The sequence below is a fragment of the Suncus etruscus genome, chromosome 16 (assembly GCF_024139225.1).
Source record: "Suncus etruscus isolate mSunEtr1 chromosome 16, mSunEtr1.pri.cur, whole genome shotgun sequence".
NCBI lineage: Eukaryota > Metazoa > Chordata > Mammalia > Eulipotyphla > Soricidae > Suncus > Suncus etruscus.
Window position 1 is genome coordinate 81,939,185 of NC_064863.1, and position 24,191 is coordinate 81,963,375.

A 24,191-nucleotide genomic window follows, 5' to 3' on the forward strand; every position below is an offset into this window, starting at 1 on the left:
CAGAACCTCTTTCTATGCCCTAAGGCTCAGGTGACATCATGTATAATTATAAAATAGTTCTTTAGTTTCATAAAGAAGTCAAGGTGGAAAGAACCTGAGAAATGATCTTGTTAATACAAAGGATTTTTAAGGTCCCTTTGGATTGCAAACAATAGATGCCAAAAGGCTAGCTTAAGCACGAAGGACAATTTATCGAAAGGATGCAGGAGTGTCTTATGCAATCACAGGAAAAACACTAAACAAGACTGCAGAATGGCAGAAATTGGGCCACCTCATTGGCAGATGGATTTGCAGCTCTTCTCCTGGGCCTTCTCCTCAATGAACTCAACTCTAATAATTCCTGCTTTCAGAACCCAACATATCATTTAATATCTTTTTTTTTTTACACCCATCACCAGTGCAACATTCCCATCACCAATGTCCCAAGTCTCCCTCCTCCCCACCCGACCCCCGCCTGTACTCTAAACAGGTTCTCAATTTCCCTCATACATTCTCATTATTAGGACAGTTCAAAATGTAGTTATTTATACAACTAAACTCATCACTCTTTGTGATGAGCTTCCTGAGGTGAGCTGGAACTTCCAGCTCTTTTCTCTTTTGTGTCTGAAAGTTATTATTGCAAGAATGTCTTTCATTTTTCTTAAAACCCATAAATGTGTGAGACCATTCTGCGTTTTTCTCTCTCTCTCTGACTTATTTCACTCAGCATAATAGATTCCGTGTACATCCATGTATAGGAAAATTTCATGACTTCATCTCTCCTGACAGCTGCATAATATTCCATTGTGTATATGTACCACAGTTTCTTTAGCCATTCGTCTGTTGAAGGGCATCTTGGTTGTTTCCAGAGTCTTCCTATGGTAAATAGTGCTGCAATGAATATAGGTGTAAGGAAGGGGTTTTTGTATTGTATTTTTGTGTTCCTAGGGTATATTCCTAGGAGTGGTATAGCTGGATCATATGGGAGCTCGATTTCCAGTTTTTGGAGAAATCTCCATATCGCTTTCCATAAAGGTTGAACTAGACGGCATTCCCACCAGCAGTGGATAAGAGTTCCTTTCTCCCCACATCCCCGCCAACACTGTTTATTCTCATTCTTTGTGATGTGTGCCATTCTCTGTGGTGTGAAGTGGTATCTCATAGTTGTTTTGATTTGCATCTCCCTGATGATTAGTGATGTGGAGCACTTTTTCATGTGTCTTTTGGCCATCTGTATTTCTTCTTTGTCAAAGTGTCTGTTCATTTCTTCTCCCCATTTTTTGATGGGATTAGATGTTTTTTCTTGTAAATTTTTCTTGTAAATTTTCTTGTAAATTTCTGTCAGTGCCTTGTATATTTTGGAGATTAGCCCCTTATCTGATGGATATTGGGTGAATAGTTTCTCCCACTCAGTGGGTGGCTCTTGTATCTTGGGCACTATTTCCTTTGAGGTGCAGAAGCTTCTCAGCTTAATATATTCCCATCTGTTAATTTCTGCTTTCACTTGCTTGGAGAGTGCAGTTTCTTCCTTGAAGATGCCTTTAGCCTCAATGTCCTGGAGTGTTTTACCTACGTATTGTTCTATATATCTTATGGTTTTGGGGCTGATATCGAGGTCTTTAATCCATTTGGATTTTACCTTCGTACATGATGTTAGCTGGGGGTCTAAGTTCAATTTTTTGCAAGTGGCTACCCAGTTTTGCCAACACCACTTGTTGAAGAGGCTTTCTTTGTTCCATTTAGGATTTTTTGCTCCTTTATCAAAAATTAGATGATTGTATGTCTGGGGAACATTCTCTGAGTATTCAAGCTTATTCCACTGATCTGAGGGCCTGTCTTTATTCCAATACCATGCTGTTTTGATAACTATTGCTTTGTAGTAAAGTTTAAAGTTGGGGAAAGTAATTCCTCCCATATTCTTTTTCCCAATGATTGCTTTAGCTATTCGAGGGTGTTTATTGTTCCAAATAAATTTCAAAAGTACCTGGTCCACTTCTTTGAAGAATGTCATGGGTATCTTTAGGGGGATCGCATTAAATCTGTAGAGTGCTTTGGGAGTATTGCCATTTTAATGATGTTAATCCTGCCAATCCAAGGAGCAGGGTATATGCTTCCATTTCCGCGTGTCCTCTCTTATTTCTTGGAGCAGAGTTTTATAGTTTTCCTTGTATAGGTCCTTCACATTTTTAGTCAAGTTGATTCCAAGATATTTGAGTTTGTGTGACACTATAGTGAATGGAGTTGTTTTCTTAATGTCCATTTCTTCCTTATTAGTATTGGTGTATAGAAAGGCCATTGATTTTTGTGTGTTAATTTTGTAGCCTGCCACCTTGCTATATGAGTCTATTGTTTCTAGAAGCTTTTTGATAGAGTCTTTGGGGTTTTCTAAGTAGAGTATCATGTCATCTGCAAACAGTGAGAGCTTGACTTCTTCCATTCCTATCTGGATTCCCTTGATATCCTTATCTTGCTTAATCACTATAGCAAGTACTTCCAGTGCTATGTTGAATAGGAGTGGTGAGAGAGGACAGCCTTGTCTTGTGCCAGAATTTAGAGGAAAGGCTTTCAGTTTTTCTCCATTGAGGACAATATTTGCCTCTGGTTTGTAGTAGATGGCCTTAACTATATTGAGAAAGGTTCCTTCTATTCCCATCTTGCTGAGAGTTTTGATCAAGAATGGGTGTTGGACCTTGTCAAATGCTTTCTCTGCGTCGATTGATATGATCATGTGATTTTTATTTTTCTTGCTATTGATGTTGTGTATTATGTTGATAGATTTACTGATGTTAAACCAGCCTTGCATTCCTGGAATGAAACCTACTTGATCGTAGTGGATGATCTTCTTAATGAGGCATTGAATCCTATTTGCCAGGATTTTGTTGAAGATCTTTGCATCTGCATTCATCAGCGATATTGGTCTGTAATTTTCTTTTTTCGTAGCATCTATGTCTGGTTTAGGTATCAAGGTAATGTTGGCTTCATAAAAGCTATTTGGAAGTTTTCCTGTTTTTTCAATTTCATGAAAGAGTCTTGCCAGGATTGGTAGTAGTTCCTCTTGAAAGGTTTGAAAGAATTCATTAGTAAATCCATCTGGGCCTGGGCTTTTGTTTTTGGGCAGACATTTGATTACTTTCTTAATTTCCTCAATAGTAATGGGTGTGTTTAGATATGCTACATCCTCTTCATTCAATCGTGGAAGATTATAAGATTCCAAAAATTTATCCATTTCTTCCAGGTTTTCATTTTTAGTGGCATAGAGTTTCTCAAAGTAGTTTCTGATTATCCTTTGAATCTCTACCATATCAGTAGTGATCTCTCCTTTTTCATTCCTAATACGAGTTATCAAATTTCTCTCTCTTTCTTTCTTTGTTAGTTTTGCCAGTGGTCTATCAATCTTGTTTATTTTTTCAAAGAACCAACTTCTGCTTTCGTTGATCTTTTGGATGGTTTTTCTGGTTTCCACTTGATTGATTTCTGCTCTCAGCTTTGTTATTTCCTTCTGCCTCCCTATTTTTGGATCCTTTTGTTGAGCACTTTCTAATTCTATGAGCTGCGTCATTAAGCTATTCAGGTATGTCCCTTCTTCTTTCCTGATGTGTGCTTGTAAAGCTATAAATTTTCCTCTCAGTACTGCTTTTGCTGTGTCCCATAGGTTCTGATAAATTGTGTCTCCATTGTCATTTGTTTTCAGGAAGGTTTTGATTTCCTCTTTGATTTCATCTCGGACCCACTGATTATTCAGTATGAGGCTATTTAACTTCCAGGTTTTAAAATTTTTCTTCTGTGTCCCTTTGTAGTTTATATATAATTTCAGGGCTTTGTGGTCAGCAAAGGCAGCCTGCAAAATTTCTATCCTCTTGATATTATGGAGATATGTTTTGTGTGCTAACATGTAGTCTATCCTAGAGAATGTCCCATGTACATTAGAGAAAAATGTGTATCCAGGCTTCTGGGGGTGGAGTGTCCTGTATATATCTACTAGGCCTCTTACTTCTATTTCTCTCCTAAGGTCTAGTATATTCTTGTTGGGTTTCAGTCTGGTTGACCTGTCTAGTGTTGACAATGCCGTGTTGAGGTCTCCCACAATTATTGTGTTGTTATTGATATTATTTTTCAGATTTGTCAACAGTTGTATTAAATAATTTGCTGGCCCCTCATTCAGTGCATATATGTTTAGGAGGGTGATTTCTTCCTGCTGTACATATCCCTTGATTAATACAAAATGTCCATCTTTGTCCCTTACAACTTTCCTAAGTATAAAGTTTGCATCATCTGATATTAATATGGCCACTCCTGCTTTTTTTTGGGTGTTGTTTGCTTGGATGATTTTCCTCCAGCCTTTTATTTTGAGTCTATGTTTGTTCTGACTATTCAGGTGCGTTTCTTGTAGGCAGCAGAAGGTTGGATTGACTTTTTTGATCCATTTAGCCACTCTGTGTCTCTTAACTGGTGCATTTAGTCCATTGACATTGAGAGAAAGAATTGTCCTGGGAGTTAGTGCCATCTTTATATTAAAGTTTGGTGTGTCTGTTGGTAAGCCTTGTCTTAAAGTATGCCGTTCAGTTTTTCTTTTAAGAATGGTTTTGAGTCTGTGAAGTTTTTGAGCTGTTGTTTGTCTGTGAAACTATGTATTGTTCCTTCAAACCTGAAAGTGAGTTTTGCTTGGTGCAGTATTCTAGGCGAAGCATTTATTTCATTGAGTTTTGTCACTATGTCCCACCACTGCCTTCTGGCCTTGAGTGTTTCTGGTGACAGGTCTGCAGTACATCTCAAGGATGTTCCCTTAAATATAATTTCTCTTTTCGATCTTGCTGCTTTCAGAATTCTGTCTCTATCTATGGGATTCGTCATTGTGACTAGGATGTGTCTTGGGGTGTTTTTTCTGGGGTCTCTTTTAGTTGGCACTCTTCGGGCATGCAGGATTTGATCACATGTATTCATTATCTCTGGTAGTTTCTCTTTAATGATGTTCTTGACTATTGATTCTTCCCGAAGATTTTCTTCCTGAGTCTCTGGGACTCCAATGATTCTTAAGTTGTTTCTGTTGAGCTTATCATAGACTTCTATTTTCATCTGTTCCCATTCTTTGAGTAATTTTTCCATTGTTCATTTGCTTTGAGGCTTTTTTCCAATTTCTTCTGCTGTATGTAATTGTTATGTATATCATCTTCCAGTGTACTGATTCTATCCTCAGCTGCTGTTAACCTGTGGGAAATCTCAAACATGTTTTTCTTCAATTCATCTACTGAGTTTCTCAGACCTGTTATTTGATCTGAAATTTCCGTTTGGAGTTTTCTCATTTCTATCTTCATATTCTCCTGATTCTTTTTAGTTTTCTCTTCTATACTTTGTTTGAGTTCTTTGAACATGTTCCATATTGCAACTCTAAACTCCTTATCTGAGAGACTGACTAGGTGGTTGATCATGTTCAAGTCATCAGAGTTGCCATCTTCATTCTCTATGTCTGGCACTGGCCCGTGTTGTTTCCCCATTGTCACACTAGTACTGCGTGTTTTTCTACGTGTTGTGATTGTATTCATTGGCTAAATGCTGTGCACCGTCGCGAAGGGGAGCAGAGCAACCGTGCTTCTCTGGCTTCTCCCTTTCTGGGCGTGTGGACTCACCTCCATGGAAGGCTCACAGGAAGGCAGGCTGGCAGATGGGCTGCACCCAGGATGAAATCAGGCCAAAAATGCAGGACAGCAGAGTAGAGAGGCAGAAGGGTGCTGGCATCTAAGATCCAGCGAAGTTCAGTGGCTCCTCTTTTTCTGGGCGTGTCGACTCACCTCCACGGAAGGCTCATGGGAAGGCAGACTCCCCGGAAAGCTCACAGGAAGGCAGGCTGGCTGATGAGCCGCACCAAGGGTGAAATCAGGCCGAAAATGCAGGACAGCAGAGTAGAGAGGCAGAAGGGTGCTGGCATCTGAGATCCAGCAGAGTTCGGTGGCTCCTCCCTTTCTGGGCGTGTCGTCTCACCTCCACGAAAGGCTCACGGGAAGGCAGACTCCCCGGAAAGCTCACAGGAAAGCAGGCTGGCTGATGAGCCGCACCAAGGGTGAAATCAGGCCGAAAATGCAGGACAGCAGAGTAGAGAGGCAGAAGGGTGCTGGCATCTGAGATCCAGCGAAGTTCAGTGGCTCCTCCATAACTTCATATTTTAAATTTGAGAAAAGTATTAAAATATGCTGACAAGAAAATGAGTAATTTTACACAACTGTGATAAAAATATCCAGCAAAATCTATCTGCATACTGAATGTTAAAAATAAAAAAGTTTTTTGTTTGAGCCTACACAGAGACATATATTTACAAATATAAGCTTCTTTAACTTAGGTGTAAATTTGTAAGTTATAATTAGATATTAGCAGTGCAATGAAGTGCAAATAAAATGAATAATTTACAGTTCATCTCAACACAGTTATTGCAAATGTCTTAGATGTTTAAATCATACCTAATGCTTCTTTCCAAATGATCTTCACCCATACTTTTGAAAATAGATATATGTGACTTCTTGTAATGTACTTTAGATTATTTCTATGCTGAGGATATGTTTTATTGAGTATGTATTGGTGTTACTGCTTTAGATATGGGAAATGGATACTCGTGAGCTATTTCCCCAGAGACATTGAAGAATTACTGTTCTTATTTTATGGATGTTTATCAAACTGAATATAGAAAATAATAGTATGATAAATAGTTCTGTAATAAAGTACTTGTTTTGCATGTGTGTAACAACTTGGATCTACCCCTGATAAGTGAGACAGAGAGAAATAAAGAGAGAATATGAGGGAGAGAGTGAAAGAGAGACAGATAAAGGCACAGAATGAGCACTGGAGAAACCAATTATTTCTAGAGAAAAAGTAATTTAAAAATTATAAAGAGATGTGAAATGTTAGTTACTAGATAATGTTTTATTTTCCGTGACTTTCCAAAATACTTAAATGTTGAAATATCCATAAAAAGAGCACAGAATGAATAACAATCATTAGAATAAGATAATTACCCCCTTGTAGGTTTAGTAAGTGACTATTTGTTATTTATTTATTTATTTATTTAACTTGCTACTGAAATTTTAATAAAAATTATTCTATCTTTAAAAATATATATTGTTATAATTTTCAACTTATTCTATTACCTGTAGTTTTCTATAAAACAGACTCTTCCTAATCAGGTCAAGAGCAAGCTGCAAGCACAGCAAATATGACACCAAACAATAAAGCAATCTTATATATACCAGTATCCAAATCATTTTTACTGAATAATCTCCTAAGGAAAGTGAAAATTGCATTTTTCTCTATTTTATTTTTATTTTCTCTATTATAATGTCTATGGGAATTGATTACCATTCATATCACTATATTTCTATTACTTTACTTTTATCCACTCTATGAAAATTTATGTATATAATTGTCAAATAAAATGTTATAAAAGTGCTTGCTTTGGCAGCACATATACTAAAATTGGAACGATACAGAGAAGATTAGCATGGCCCCTGCACAAGGATGATATGCAAATTCATAAAACGTTCCATATTTTTCCTGCTATTTAAAAAATGTTATAAAAGAGCAAAGAGTGATTAAAACATGGATGGAAGTAATTAGCATTTATGTATGTACTAGGTGATATACATGCCACTTGCATTCATATAGTATAGAACTTATTTTTTTTTTTTTTTAATTTTTTTTTTTATTTAAACACCTTGATTACATACATGATTGTGTTTGGGTTTCAGTCATAAAAGGAACACCACCCATCACCAGTGCAACATTCCCATCACCCAAGTCCCAAATCACCCTCCTCCCCACCCAACCCCCGCCTGTACCCTAAACAGGCTCTACATTTCCCTCATACATTCTCAATATTAGGACAGTTCAAAATGTAGTTATTTCTCTAACTAAACTCATCACGCTTTGTGGTGAGCTTCCTGAGGTGAGCTGGAACTTCCAGCTCTTTTCTCTTTTGTGTCTGAAAATTATTATTACAAGGGTGTCTTTCATTTTTCTTAAAACCCATAGATGAGTGAGACCATTCTGCGTTTTTCTCTCTCTCTCTGACTTATTTCACTCAGCATAATAGATTCCATGTACATCCATGTATAGGAAAATTTCATGACTTCATCTCTCCTGACAGCTGCATAATATTCCATTGTGTATATGTACCACAGTTTCTTTAGCCATTCATCTGTTGAAGGGCATCTTGGTTGTTTCCAGAGTCTTGCTATGGTAAATAGAGCTGCAATGAATATAGGTGTAAGGAAGGGGTTTTTGTATTGTATTTTTGTGTTCCTAGGGTATATTCCTAGGAGTGGTATAGCTGGATCGTATGGGAGCTCGATTTCCAGTTTTTGGAGGAATCTCCATATCGCTTTCCATAAAGGTTGAACTAGACAGCATTCCCACCAGCAGTGGATAAGAGTTCCTTTCTCTCCACATCCCCGCCAACACTGTTTATTCTCATTCTTTGTGATGTGTGCCATTCTCTGGGGTGTGAGGTGGTATCTCATCGTTGTTTTGATTTGCATCTCCCTGATGATTAGTGATGTGGAACATTTTTTCATGTGTCTTTTGGCCATGCGTATTTCTTCTTTGTCAAAGTGTCTGTTCATTTCTTCTCCCCATTTTTTGATGGGGTTAGATGTTTTTTTCTTGTAAAGTTCTGTCAGTGCCTTGTATATTTTGGAGATTAGCCCCTTATCTGATGGGTATTGGGTGAATAGTTTCTCCCACTCAGTGGGGGGCTCTTGTATCCTGGGCACTATTTCCTTTGAGGTGCAGAAGCTTCTCAGCTTAATATATTCCCATCTGTTAATCTCTGCTTTCACTTGCTTGGAGAGTGCAGTTTCCTCCTTGAAGATGCCTGTAATGTCCTGGAGTGTTTTGCCTATGTGCTGTTCTATATATCTTATGGTTTTGGGGCTGATATCGAGGTCTTTAATCCATTTGGATTTTACCTTTGTACATGATGTTAGCTGGGGGTCTAAGTTTAATTTTTTGCAAGTGGCTATCCAATTGTGCCAACACCACTTGTTGAAGAGGCTTTCCCTGCTCCATTTAGGATTTCCTGCTCCTTTATCAAAAATTAGATGGTTGTATCTCTGGGGAACATTTTCTGAGTATTCAAGCCTATTCCACTGATCTGAGGACCTATCCTTATTCCAATACCATGCTGTTTTGATAACTGTTGCTTTGTAGTACAGTTTAAAGTTGGGAAAAGTAATTCCTCCCATATTCTTTTTCCCAATGATTGCTTTAGCTATTCGAGGGTGTTTATTGTTCCAAATGAATTTCAAAAGTGTCTGATCCACTTCTTTGAAGAATGTCATGGGTATCTTTAGAGGGATGGCATTAAATCTGTATAATGCCTTGGGGAGTATTGACATTTTGATGATGTTAATCCTGCCAATCCATGAGCAGGGTATGTGTTTCCATTTCCGTGTGTCCTCTCTTATTTCTTGGAGCAGAGTTTTATAGTTTTCTTTGTATAGGTCCTTCACATATTTAGTCAAGTTGATTCCAAGATATTTGAGTTTGTGTGGTACTATTGTGAATGGGGTTGTTTTCTTAATGTCCATTTCTTCTTTATTACTGTTGGTGTATAGAAAGGCCATTGATTTTTGTGTGTTAATTTTGTAGCCTGCCACCTTGCTATATGAGTCTATTGTTTCTAGAAGCTTTTTGATAGAGTCTTTAGGGTTTTCTAAGTAGAGTATCATGTCATCTGCAAACAGTGAGAGCTTGACTTCTTCCTTTCCTATCTGGATTCCCTTGATATCCTTTTCTTGCCTAATCGCTATAGCAAGTACTTCCAGTGCTATGTTGAATAGGAGTGGTGAGAGAGGACAGCCTTGTCTTGTGCCAGAATTTAGAGGGAAGGCTTTCAGTTTTTCTCCATTGAGGATAATATTTGCCACTGGCTTGTGGTAGATGGCCTTCACTATATTGAGAAAGGTTCCCTCCATTCCCATCTTGCTGAGAGTTTTGATCAAGAATGGGTGTTGGACCTTATCAAATGCTTTCTCTGCATCTATTGATATGATCATGTGGTTTTTATTTTTCTTGTTATTGATGTTGTGTATTATGTTGATAGATTTACGGATGTTAAACCAGCCTTGCATTCCTGGGATGAAACCTACTTGATCGTAGTGGATGATCTTCTTAATGAGGCATTGAATCCTATTTGCCAGGATTTTGTTGAGGATCTTTGCATCTGCATTCATCAGTGATATTGGTCTGTAATTTTCTTTTTTGGTAGCGTCTCTGTCTGGTTTAGGTATCAAGGTGATGTTGGCTTCATAAAAGCTATTTGGGAGTGTTTCTGTTTGTTCAATTTCATGAAAGAGTCTTGCCAAGATTGGCAGTAGTTCCTCTTGGAAAGTTTGATAGAATTCATTAGTGAATCCATCTGGACCTGGGCTTTTGTTTTTCGGCAGACATTTGATTACTGTTTTAATTTCATCAATGGTGATGGGGGTGTTTAGATATGCTACATCCTCTTCCTTCAACCGTGGAAGATTATAAGAGTCCAAGAATTTATCCATTTCTTCCAGGTTCTCATTTTTAGTGGCGTAGAGTTTTTCAAAGTAGTTTCTGATTACCCTTTGAATCTCTGTCATATCAGTAGTGATCTCTCCTTTTTCATTCCTGATACGAGTTATCAAGTTTCTCTCTCTCTCTTTCTTTGTTAGGTTTGCCAGTGGTCTATCAATCTTGTTTATTTTTTCAAAGAACCAACTTCTGCTTTCGTTGATCTTTCGGATTGTTTTTTGAGTTTCCACTTCGTTGATTTCTGCTCTCAGCTTTGTTATTTCCTTCTGTCTTCCTGTTCTTGGGTCCTTTTGTTGAGCATTTTCTAGTTCTATTAGCTGTGTCATTAAGCTACTCAGGTAAGCTCCTTCTTCCTTCCTGATGTGTGCTTGCAAAGCTATAAATTTTCCTCTCAGTACTGCTTTTGCTGTGTCCCATAAGTTCTGAGAGTTTGTGTCTTGATTGATATACATGCCACTTGCATTCATATAGTATAGAACTTATTTTTTATAACAGTCCTAAAATGCAGTAAATGTCTTTGTGAAGACTACAAAGCTAAGTCTAAAATTATAAAAACTAATAAAACCAGGAATAAGATCACAGTCCTCACTGAAATTATTGTAGCCATACATTATTAAATGTATTTTCATTTGTCACCTTTTTATGTTTGGCGATTGTTGTTATATTTATACTTACAAGTACAATTTATTATTGTATCAATACAATTATTGTATTGACTCAAAGTATTAGAAATTTTCAGTTTTGTTTTTTTCACTTAACAATATTCTTTAAGATTCATGCATAAATTTTGTAGCTCAGAGGTTCATTTTTAAATTGCTAAGTGATGTTCTATCAGCTAGATATACCAATGTTTGTTTATTCACTCACTCTTTCTAAGTCAACAGAATTGTTTCCAACTCTTTGTACTATGTAATTGAGATTTTGTAAAGAGATATGAGTAGGTTTTGATTAGACCCTATTTAGAAAATATGTAATTATATTTTGACCTATAAACTTGTATCTTCAAGTATATTAAAAAATACATTTGTGTTACCCAAAAAAAAATGAAAAGAAAAGAAAAAGAGTTTCCTAGAAACTTAGATTTCCAGAAATAGGCTCTCAGAGACTGAAAAGATAATAATTTTGTCACAAAAATATCAGCCCTACATGATCCATGATTATGACTTTGGTGCATCAATCTTGGGTGATGTTGATTAGAAAAGAAAATGTTGTTATTTCTGAAATGATCGGGAAGCTTGTTTTAAATGTTTAAAATGATACAAATAGTTATATGAAATCAAGAATGATGACTGAAGAATAATATGCCACTGTAGCAAATAACAAAAAACTGATTGAAAGAAGAAAAACACAAATATGAAAGGATGGGGTCAGGGGCAAAGCAGTCTCTGATTCATTAGTGGAGATTAAAGGGGTTATAAAGGAAAGAACCAAATAAATATCTAAGTCAGAGGCAAAAGCAATGGAATCAAGAGACACAAACTTTAACAATATAAATTTAAAATAGACCTGCTAAACTGGTGGCCTAGGGAGTTTGGGGTAGGGAGTTTGGTGTAGGGAGGTGGACACTGGTGTTGGAATTGGGCCTGATTCATTGTATGTCTGAAACCCAACTATGAAGGACTTTGTAAATCACAGTGGTTTCACTAAAGTAAAAAATAAAATATGGAGAAAATTAAAAGGAAACAAATAAAATTTAATAGCATATTTAAATAAAGGATTAAAAAAGAGGAAGACTAGGTTGGAGAGATTAGTTAGCAATTAGTTACCTTGTCTTGCATTATTTATAACAGTCCTAAAATGTAGTAAATGTCTTTGTGAAGACTGTACAGGCTGACCTGTACTTGATTTCTGGCATCGATTATGGATCCCCCAAGTAACATCATGAGTGATTCCTGAGTGCAGAGCTAGAAGTTATTCCTGAGCACTGCTGGATGCTTTTGGGGGAAAAGTTAAAAGAATAAAAATCCCACTGCTTTAAAACTGAGAGTAACAGATTAACAGATGTCAATTGCAAAGTCAATTATCTATTCTATTTAGTTTTTCCCTTCTGATAGGAAAAAGGATTACCTTCACACACATAAAAATATATACCATGTATAAATTGCATCCATTGGCTATGATCACATTCTCTTTGAAGATTGGATATCGGCACTAATGATTGACACTGATTTATTTCTACTGAATATGAATATATAATAAGTACTTTACAAAGTTTTTCACAAGCATTACTCTAAACAAGTACTATAAGATTAATGAATTTTCTAGGTTTTATTCTAGCAGATGGTAGACTTTAAGTATTATAGGTTTGTTCACACCCAAAATATACCGATTTATTGAATACATCATTTTTAAAAAGATATTATTTGATACAACTATATTGTTGAATTTCTTTTTCTGGGGGTCCCTAATCAGTATTTATCATTTTTTGAAAAGTTACTTCTTACTCAAAAAATTCACTAAAGTAAAAAATAAATAATAATAAAGTAATAATAAATAAATAAAGTAATAATAAAGTAATATTAAACCAACATATTATTGGACATACATACAATTTATATAATTTTCAGCAAGCGTTTATTTTATATGAATGATAATCTTTAGGATGTATAGGAAAGTTAAATTTAGAAGAAATTTTAAAGAATGAGATAAAAATTATTAACTTTATTTTTAAGGAAAAGGCTTAGTTGTGAATTAAATTGAGTTAGAGAAGGCTGAAAATGCAGATCACATGTAAATAAACTCTGAGATCTCAATACATTATCAAAACTTAATTAAATAATTAAATTAATTAAATAATAATTCAACACATTCTATGATTCAAAGTACAGTATGGAATTGCTCAAAGTTGTGTTATCTACTCACTGGGATAGTATCTAATGTCTATATATGTTTCTTAAAAAACACATAGAAGAATTATAGACTTTCCATACTTAAACTCAATTGTCTTCAGAGCAGTTTCCCTAGTTTAACCACTGTATATATAAAATTGAGTTTATTTAAAATTTTCTAAACAAAATATTTTCTTCTGGAGTATCTTATTTTTATATTTATTAAATCTAAGCTATTATAACACAACACCAAAAACTCAGAAACTTAGCACAATATTCTGTCTGGCTATTGATTTTTAATTAATATCTTTATTTAAACACCTTGATTACAAGATTGTAGTTTTGGGTTTCAGTCATGTAAAGAATAACCCCCTTCACCAGTGCAACATTCACCAATGTCCCAAATCTCTTCCTCCACACTCCACCCTCGCCTTTACTCTAGACAAGTTTCTATTTCTCTCATCATTCACATTTTTATGATAGTTCTCAAAGTAGTTATTTCTCTAACTACACTCATCACTCTTTATGATGAGCTACATACAGTGAGCTAGAAATTCCAGCACTCCTCTCTTTTGTCTCTGAAAATTATTGCAAGAATGTCTTTCATTTTTATTAAAACCCATAGATGAGTGAGACTATTCTGGATGTATCTATCTTCCTCTGACTTATTTCACTCAGCATAATAGATTCAATATACATACATGTATAGGGAAATTTCATGACTTCATCTCTCCTGACAGCTGCATAATATTCCATTGTATATATGTACCACAGTTTCTTTAGCCATTCATCTGTGAAGGACATCTTGGTTGTTTCCAGAGTCTGGTTATTGTAAATAGTGCTGCAATGAATATAGATGTAAGTAAAGGATTTATGTATTACATTTATGTTCCTAGGTTATATCCCTAAGAGTGGTATAGCTGGATCGTACGGGAGCTCAATTTCCAATTTTTGGAGGAATCTCCATATGGCTTTCCATAAAGGTTGAACTAGGCACCATTCCCACCAGCAGTGCAGAAGAGTTCCTTTCCCTCCACATCCCCACCAGCACTGCTTGTTCTCATACTTTGTGATGTGTGCCAATCTCTGTGGTGTGAGATCGTGCCTCATAGTTGTTTTGATTTGATCTCCCTGATGATTAGTGATATGGAGCATTTTTATGTGTTTTTGGCCATTTGTACTTCTTTTTTTGTCAAATTGTCATTGAAATCCTGTGTAGAGCACAGGCCTTGGTGAGGTGGGGAGGAGGGACATTGTGAACATTGGTGATGGAAATGTTGCACTGGCGAAGTGTGTTTTTCTTTTGCAGAGAATTAACATTTTATATGTCTAAGTTATACGACATGATTATTGATGATTACTATTGATGTGTTTTTATAAAAAGAAAGAAAAAAAGAAAGAGAGAGAGAAAAAATTGACATTTCTGACTTCAGATTCCCGAAATATGTCCTAAGAAAAAAATTGAGATCATGTATTCCTTAATAAATGCAAATATTTAGTATCTATCATTCTAGTAAATATACACTTGAAAATATTAATAAAGAAGATATAATACCAGCTATGGGCTCTAGCTTTACACATGGCCAGCACAGGTCCTATCGCTGGCACCACAAATGACTCCAGAACCCCCTTAGGAGTGATTCCTAAGCATAGATCTAGAACTAAGATGTGTGTATCAGTAATATGGCCCCCAAAATTATAAACCTCATGCCACCTACTAGACTCACAGAGTCAAGAAGTTGCTTCTGCAATATCTAGAATTTTAAGATTAATCTGGAGATTCAGTTTTATAAGATTTATTGGGATTTATTTTTATTTCTATATTATAGATATCTGTGAATGGAGAGTCATCATCTTTAGTTAGACTGAAATAACAGTTTTCAGTATCTATATAACAAAGAAGTTGTATGAAACTTTTTGAATACATTATCGTACGTACTTACATATATATTCTATGCATTTCTTTCTTTCTTTATTTTTATTTTTAGTTATGCATTTCTTAAAAAAAACAATGTGATACCATTGTCCAAGCAAGCAGAAGCAAATATAAACAAATGGAACTATGTTAAACTAAGAAGCTTCTGTACTTTAGAGAAAACAGTGTCTCGTATACAAAGATTACTCAATGAATGAACTAAACTACTCACCCAACATCTATCAGATATGTTGTTAATATCTTATATATACAGGACAGAACTTAGCAAAAAAAAAAACCCAGTCTCATCCAAAACTATGGAGAAGAACAGACATTTGCTCTAAGAAGAAATAAAGATGGCCAAAAGGTACATAAAAAATAATGTGCCACAACACTAATCATCAGGAAGATACAAATCAAAATGACAGTGATATATCATCTCATACCATGAATATGAATAAAAGGAATATTCATTCACAGTTAGAAATATCAATTGGTACAGTTTGTATAGAGAGTAGTATAAATATATATTACTACAATAAGACTCGGCTTTCATGTGACCCAATTATTCTATTTCTTACAAACTTTCTGCTAAATACAAAATATTAATTTGGAGATATGTGCACACTTATGCTTAACTCAACTTATAATAAATACAATAGACAGGAAATGAAAACAACATAACTATCCCAAAACAGATAAGTGGATAAAGTATGATGCATAGTAAAATAGTACAAAATTCTAAGAAAAGATGAAATAATGTTGACTCAACTATACTAGACTTGAAGAGTATAATGTTAAATAGAACAAATAGCAATTATATAATTTATATGTAGTCTATAGAGGGACATTTATGTTACAGATATTATGAAACAACGATAACTGACTACAAACTAAAGAGGGAATAGTAGTGTTATGTGTTTGTGTGTGTGTGTGTGTGTGTGTGTGTGTGTGTGTGGTGGGAGATTATATAGGAAAATAAAGCCCAAAGTGGAGCTGACACAGTGGTGGAGAGTTATAAGAACTTCACTGGTAGGTATAACAATTTTATATATCTTTGCCATAACACTATTATAATTATATTACCTAGACTAAACTATAATGCTTAATTTTAACAGTTTAAAATTTTTATTTTAATTAATAAAATTTAATTGAATCACCATGAGATAAAGTTAAATATTGTTTATGGCTTATTTTCTGTTATTGTCTCTGAATAGTATTACCATAAATTATTTATTTTTTTTATATCCCACAAATGAGTAAGATTATCCTACGAATATCCTTCTCCCTCTAAATCATTTCACTCAGCATAACAATCTCCATATCCATCCATGTATAAGAAAATTTCATGACTTCCTTTATCTCAGTGGTTTTTAAATAGTTGGGTGCACCCTCAGGGGGCCGCGAGGCTCTGTAAAGGGGGGCGAGTTGGACCTCAGCAAACACTGTTATGACAAGCTAAACCCTGAGTTTATGTCTCTGTATGTTTCTGGAGCCGTGTCCTGCTTCAAACCCCACTTTGAAAAATTGCAAAATGTGCTCGTTGTAGCCATTAATCCAGACATCACCTCTGATTAAAAAATCAGTCAAATTATTATATATTTTTTGTTTTGCAGGTTAAAGTTTTTAATAAAGATACTATTTACAGTTGTGTGTGGGGCGCAAAAAGAGTTTTCTTCTTCCTAGGGGGGACATGACAGAAAATAATTGAGAAGCACTGCTTTATCCTAATGGCTTCATAGTGTTCCATTGTGTAGATGTACCACAGTTTCTTTAGCTACTCCTAGGTTGTCAGGTTCTTAAGTTGTTTCTAGATTCTGTTTAGTGTAAATAATGTTGAGACAAACATAGGAATTCAGAGGGTTTTCCTCCTTTGTGTTTTTGGGTTCCTAGAGTATATACCTAGGATCAAATGGAAGCTCAGTTTGTAATTTTTAGGGGAATATTCATATTGCTTTCCAAAAAGGCTAGTCCAGTCTACATTCCCACCAGTAGTAAATGAGAGTCCCTTTCTCCATACACGGTAGAAATGGTTGTTTTTGTTCTTTGTGAAATGTACTGGTCTTTGTGATATGAAATAGTATTTAATTGTTGCTTTAATTTACATTTTCCTGATGATTAGTGATTGTTCACATCTTACAACTTGGTTTCACCCAAAACAGATTTTACTATTTACGATCGTGGGTTTTGGGTCACACCCGGCAGTGCTCAGGGGTTATTCCTGGCTCCAGGCTCAGAAATTGCTCCTGGCAGGCACGGGGGACCATATGGGATGCTGGGATTCGAACTGATTACCTCCTGCATGAAAGGCAAACGCCCTACCTCCATGCTATCTATCCGGCCCCTATTTACGATCGTGTTTTACATGTCTCAAGTATATTTGGCAGAACTGCCTTAGGATAGGCCCTTTAGTCCTTACTTTTCTCCTTACTCCTTCACACAGGGATGGTCTCTGTACTCAATAAAAATTATATTTCTGGCATGCAGTTGTCTCTCTTGCTCAACAAGGCAGAAAGCTAACTGACCCGATATATTTCGGTCCTTTATACCTGGCCTGGTTTATTTCCTGCAGCAACCCCTGCTCCAGACCCATTTCCCTAGGGTGGGATTATGGTAAGTGGAGCCTTTACAAGTTATGTGTAACATTTTTTCATGTGCTCTTTAGCCATCTGTATTTCTTCTTCGAGGCAAATTAATCCTGACTCATCCAGGATTAGGCACTATGTTCATCTCATAGAAATATTTTTAGTAAATGTGACCCATCATTTATAATATGCAATGGTCAAGAACTCATCTGGAAGAGCTAACTACCAGGTTGGGGTAATTTCATTAGGAGAATCAACAAAATAAAAGCAACAATTCAGCTTTTATTCAGTCATCGTCATAGAACAAGAAAGTCTAGAATGAAGGTCATGACTTACTTAAAGTTACATTTTTCTTTCCACAGAAGGTAGCAGGCAAGTAAGCATGACACCAGCACAGTTGGTGAAAGCTGTTCATTGTTTGCAGGATTCTGCTATGTTATGAGATCTAGCATTTAGGAGAGGGATAAGAGAAGAACCAGAATTGCAGAGATGCAGTAGAGAATATTATAAAATTTTAAATAATGATGGACATTGGTTTTGGGAAATGTGCATTGGTGAAGGATGAGTGTATGATTGAAACTCAATCATGAACAACTTTGTAACTATGCATTTCATATTGATTCAATAAAAACTATTAATCAAAAGTAATAAAATTAAGTGAAAAAATTAAAAAACGCAATATTTGAAAGAAAAATTTAATTATTAGGATAGTTCAAAACGTAGTTATTTCTCTAACTAAACTCATCCCTGTTTGCGGTGAGCTTCATGAGGTGAGCTGTAACTTCCAGCTTTTTTTCTCTTTTGTGCCTGAAAATTATTATTGAAAAAATGGGAAATAGAAAGCCTGTCTAGAGTACAGGCGGGGGTTGGGTGGGGAGGAGGAAGATTTGGGACATTGGTGACGGGAATGTTGCACTGGTGATCGGTGGTGTTTCTTTACATGACTGAAACCCAAATACAATCATGTATGTAATAAAGTTGGTTAAATAAAAAAAAGGAAAAGAAAAGAAAAATCTTAATTATAAAAAGTTTATATCCTTTTGAGCCACAAAAAAAGATAATTGCAAAATCATAGTCCGAATCAATAACTAAACAAAAGAGGGACCAAAGAGATAGTATAACTGATAAGATACATGCCTTACACATGGCTGACTCAGCTTCCTAATCACTGAGCACAGAGATAGGACTAAGTCCATAATTTGCTTGTTTGCCACAGAAACATACAGGTATGGTTTCAAAACCAAGCAAATAGAAAAAAATCTCAGTAACTATCCAAAGTTCTTCCTTAAAATCTCATAATGAGATACAAAACATTTTTTGATTCTATTGTAGTTGGTACAATACATGCTAATAAGACAATATAGATTATGAAATTAATTTTTTATAAAAGAGAGGAACAGTATGACTCATTAGAGACACTGGGTTATTACCAATGAATGTGTTCACTGTCCTATAAATATTTACAATATGACTTAAAGAATGACTAAAGCAAATTCAGCAAATTACTGAAGAAGAATAAATGCCTTTGATTTTCCAGTCAGAATTTTGTATTCAGGAGTTGGAGACATAATACAGTTTTTTAATATAATTTTTATTTTCATTCTAGTAGCTTACATATCGTTGACAATAATATTTTAGGTACATATTAACATAAAATCAGGGGAATTCCCATCACCAAATTGTCCTCCTTCCACCTCTGTTCCCGTCCTGCCTCCCATATCCTCCTTTCTCATCCCCGGGACTGCTAGAATGAGTGGTCCCCATTGTGCCTAGCTTACTACTTAGTGGTGTTACACCTGTTTGGTCTTGGTCCCTCCCTTATTTCTCCCTCAAATTGGGAAGTGGGATTAAATAGTTCAATTTACGTGGTTTTGTTTGAAAAGAAAAATAATAAACTGGGGTAAAAATCAAATACGCCAAAAATGGGCAGAGTCCTTCTAGAGGCTCTCATCCTCTGTTTGAGAGACAAAGGGGAAAAAGAAGGTGAAACACCCCAACAGTATGAAAAAGAAGTGTCAAATAAAACATCCATTGAGCACTCCAACAATAAAGATAAGCACCACATAAAAGCCATGGTCTAGAGATAAAAAACATGTCATAGCGCATAAAGGGAGAAGAGTAAAGAAGAAAAATAAAATAAAATAAATAAATAAATAAATAAATAAATATGGAGACAACAACTTCAATAACCACGCCAAAACAAAGAAATCGACAAATACTAGATAAATAAATATATAAAAATAATAATAAAATAAAAAACAGTTTTTAAGGTGGATTACATGCAGTGGATTCTGGTTTATTTTCTGACATCCTTTGTTGTCCCTATCCCTCCAGAAGGAAATCCTGAATGCTGAATCAGGAGTAAGCCCTTATCATAGCTGGGTGAGGTCTCAAATCAATCAATCAAACAGATAAAACGTGCTTACTTAGAAATAGCAGTTTTCATTTTTGTATCTACTTTGAAGTAATCTTAAAAGTGAGCTAGAGATAAGAATTACATAATTTAAAAATAAAAATTTCTTTTAAAATATCTCAGGGTAAACATAATGAATGTGAAGAAAATCTAGCAAACTTTACTAGCTTGCAATTACTAAGTACTTTTTAAATTATTAGAAAAATAGAATATACTTGACATAGAATAAAAGAAAATCTAATATACTTTGAATGTTGGAAATCAACATAAATAAACACAAAAGTTCTCGAGTGTTAAGAGTTTGATATTGCCTAAGTTTGAGGATTTTTTTTCACTCAGTTTGAACTGTAACACACAAGGTACAGACTTATAAAGGGCAATAAAATTTTAATTTTGACATTCATTTATTACATATAATAGGACCAATATACAAGTATATTAATACTATGATCAGTTATAAATCTGAATATACATGTAAAATGATCATTCTTTCTTCACAGATTATTTGCCTCCTATACTATTTATAACAAGAAAATAAAATAACTGGCTCATTTGAGAAAGTGTCATCATAATGGTTATTTTTTGTTTTTCCAATGGAAACAAGTTAAAAAAATAAGTTCTGTTGATAAATTTTAGCTTTCCTCTGAGCCTGCCCTTCAAGAGTATTGGACAAGCGATAGTATTTTCTCACCTGATTTAAATAAGCTTTAAAAAAAAAGACAGGAAGATATGCTAATTGCTATATTCCCCCCTGGAGATTCTGGTTTAGTTTTTGAGGTTGGCTTTGGGCAATTGTAGTTTTTAAGCTTGCAGATTATTTCAAAATGCAGCTACATATGAAAATTAGAGCTTTAGATATCTCCATCACTGAAAATATTAAGTCATTTAAATGGTAAAAAATAATAACAGAATTGCTTACACTATGTTAGTTCTCCCATGCCAAGTCTGCATGTGTTAATTTAAAATTAAACTTAATTAAAATTTTAATTTAAATTAATTTATGTTAAGTTAAGATAATTTAAAAGTTAAAAGACCATCCCTCAGAATGGGAATCACTCCCACCAATACCAGTTGAGGGAGACAGCTGAGGCTCCATAGCAGACACCCAGCAAGCATCAACTATGCTCAAAACAAAGAGTTTTTCCTATATGTAGAGGCAGGATGTGGTGCCTTTACATGTACTGGACTAGCAGTCCAACATCCCAAAATACCAATTTTGCGATGTCAATTAAATGCGATATGACAATTGAAATAATTATTACTATATAAGTTACCTTTGAGTAATTTCCTTAACCAGCTTTCCCAAAGTTCATGTAAAAATTTGATTTTATGAAAGATGCATAATACTACTCAGTATTATGCATGCACAATACTGCTCAGTGGGGAAAAACTCTCAAACAATTCAACCGCTGCTGTGGGACCACATCCACTGTTACCTGACACAGGGTGGGGGTAGAATACTATACCAAGGAATCAAACCCTGACTTTCCTTCCTTCCTTCCTTCCTTCCTTCCTTCCTTCCTTCCTTCCTTCCTTCCTTCCTTCCTTCCTTCCTTCCTTCCTTCCTCCCTCCCTTCCTCCCTCCCTTCTTCCTTCCTTCCTTCCTTCCTTCCTTCCTTCCTTCCTTCCTTCCTTCCTTCCTTCCTTCCTTCCTTCCTTCCTTTCTTCCTCCCCTTCCTACCTTCGTCCCTTCCTTCCTTTCTTCCTTCCTTCCTTCCTCCCCTTTCTTCCTTCCTCCCTCCCTTCCTTCCTCCGTTACTTTCTTCCATTCTTCGTTCCTTCCTTACTTCCATCCTTCCTCCTTCCTTATTTCTATCCTTCCTCCTTTCTTCTTTCATCTTTCCTTCCTTCCTCTCTGCCTCCCTCCTTTTCTTCCTCTCTTCCTTCCTTCATCCCTTCCTTTGTCCCTTCCTTCCTTCCTTCGTCCCTTCCTTCGTCCCTTCCTTCCTTCCTTCCTTCCTTCCTTCCTTCCTTCCTTCCTTCCTTCCTTCCTTCCTTCCTTCCTTCCTTCCTTCCTTCCTTCCTTCCTTCCTTCCTTCCTTCCTTCCTTCTCCTTCCTTCCTTTGTCCCTTCCTTACTCCCTCCCTCTTTTCCTTCCATTCACCCTCCCTGTCTCTCTTCCTCCATTTTTCCATCATGAATTTTCTATACTGTTTCCATACACATTCTAATATGTACTGTGACAGGAGAGTGGGGTGGTTTATAGAAAACTAGTCTGGCCATATACAAGTTTCGGGCAGTTTTCAAAGTCAGATAGGAATTAGTTTTGATTACAAGTAATGATAAATGAAATTAGCACCCAATTAGGAATATGAGACAAACATTTTCTTATTCTGAAGGAGATATAGCCTCTGAGTAGATAGCGATTCTGTAGCCTTCTTAAAATTGTGAGTAACTTCATACAGGTTGAACAATTTTATGTTCTGATTTTCTATTTGTAAGTGTTTTAATGGGTTTTATGGGTTAAATGTTGTGTATAAACTAGTAAGATAGATTTTGGGTCAAAGGAACTGAAAATAATTTCTCATTTAATTTAATTGCTTATTGTCTTGAGACTTTTTAACTATGAAACCTTTCTTAAAAGAGCCACTTTAGTATTGGAGCTATGTATGTGTGTATATGTATTTATATACAAGTATATTATTCATATTTGTTTTTTTATTTGTGGAAATTATCCAGGTTAATCCTGGACATCTGCATTTTTACATAATGTAGACGAAGTTTCTATTTTTAGCATCAATTCCTGGAAGATAGCAGTGGTGAAACCAGATCTTTTTCTAGCTGTTCAGATATTACCTTCTGAAGAGAATTCAAGTGCTAAGGCCACTTAATGTAAAGAATGTCTATTACATTATGGTAATGATCAAGCTGTAGAACAGACTTTTAGAAGGTAATAATCATCCCTTAGAGAACATATTAAAACAAATTCAACCTATTTTACAGGTGGAAATGCTATAAAGAAAATTATTATTGAAGAGATTGCTGGCATACTACACTTCTACACATATTAAGGAGAAAACAATAGATTTTAGTACTATAAAATAAACATGAGTCAACCTGCCATATGTCTGTTTTCATACTTTCTTTCCTGTTATTATACTAATATGTAGCAAACAAAAGTGCTGCGCTTTTAAATGGCTAGCTTTCAGCCATTTACATACATACTCTGCTTCCTTTTTTCCCTTGTAATTGGACAAAGAAAATAAAAGAAAGAGACTGGGAGCATTGGCACCCTCTCCACCCCCTATCCCCATATGCTGTGGATTCCTTGTATCCTGTAGCTGAGGGTTTTTTTTTCCTTTTTTTTGTTTTTCTTTTTGGGACACACATGGTGATGCTCAGAGGTTACTTCTGGCTATGCACTCAGAAATTGCTCCTGGCTTGGGGGACCATATGGAACACTGGGGGAATCAATTTGCGGTCTGTTCATAGGTCAGCGCATACAAGTCAAATGCCCTACCATTCGTGCCACGGCTCCAGCCCCGTGCAGCTGGAGTTTTGGCACAAGACCTAGATTCATCTATAACATATGAGTATAAGCTAATAAACCTAGAGAATTCCATTTGGTATTCAATTAAGAGCTCTCTTGACTCTTTTTATTAAAGCTTTCAAATGATTGAGCATAAAATTAATGCTAAACAGTTCCGTTTTTGACACTCTTAACGCTGCCTGAAATAATAGTGACGTAAAGCCTCAGCTGAATGTCATTCCTTAAAGCTCTGAGGCAAACGAAACTTGGTGATTTCCTAAAGATGTAAAGTTATAAAGGTGTTCTTGCTACTTAGTCCTTATTCATAGCTATTGACTGGTTTGTTGAATATGAGATTTTCACATTAATTTTAAGAAAGTACAGAACTTTGCTCATTAAAACTCCAATGAAAGAAATAAAGCATCATTATTGGGGTTTTACAGTGACTTCAGGAGATAAG

The 24,191-nt window shown here is 35.5% G+C and overlaps 1 protein-coding gene and 1 non-coding gene across 2 annotated transcripts in view; both read left to right on the forward strand.

Moving 5' to 3' along the window:
- The window catches only part of GRID2 (glutamate ionotropic receptor delta type subunit 2), a 1,564,419-nt gene that overhangs the window by 1,100,624 nt on the left and 439,604 nt on the right, over positions 1–24,191 (forward strand). The window lies entirely within an intron of this gene.
- LOC126032927 (U6 spliceosomal RNA) lies at positions 7,408–7,514 on the forward strand. Its single transcript, XR_007504086.1, has one exon. It is a non-coding gene; the product is annotated as a U6 spliceosomal RNA (small nuclear RNA).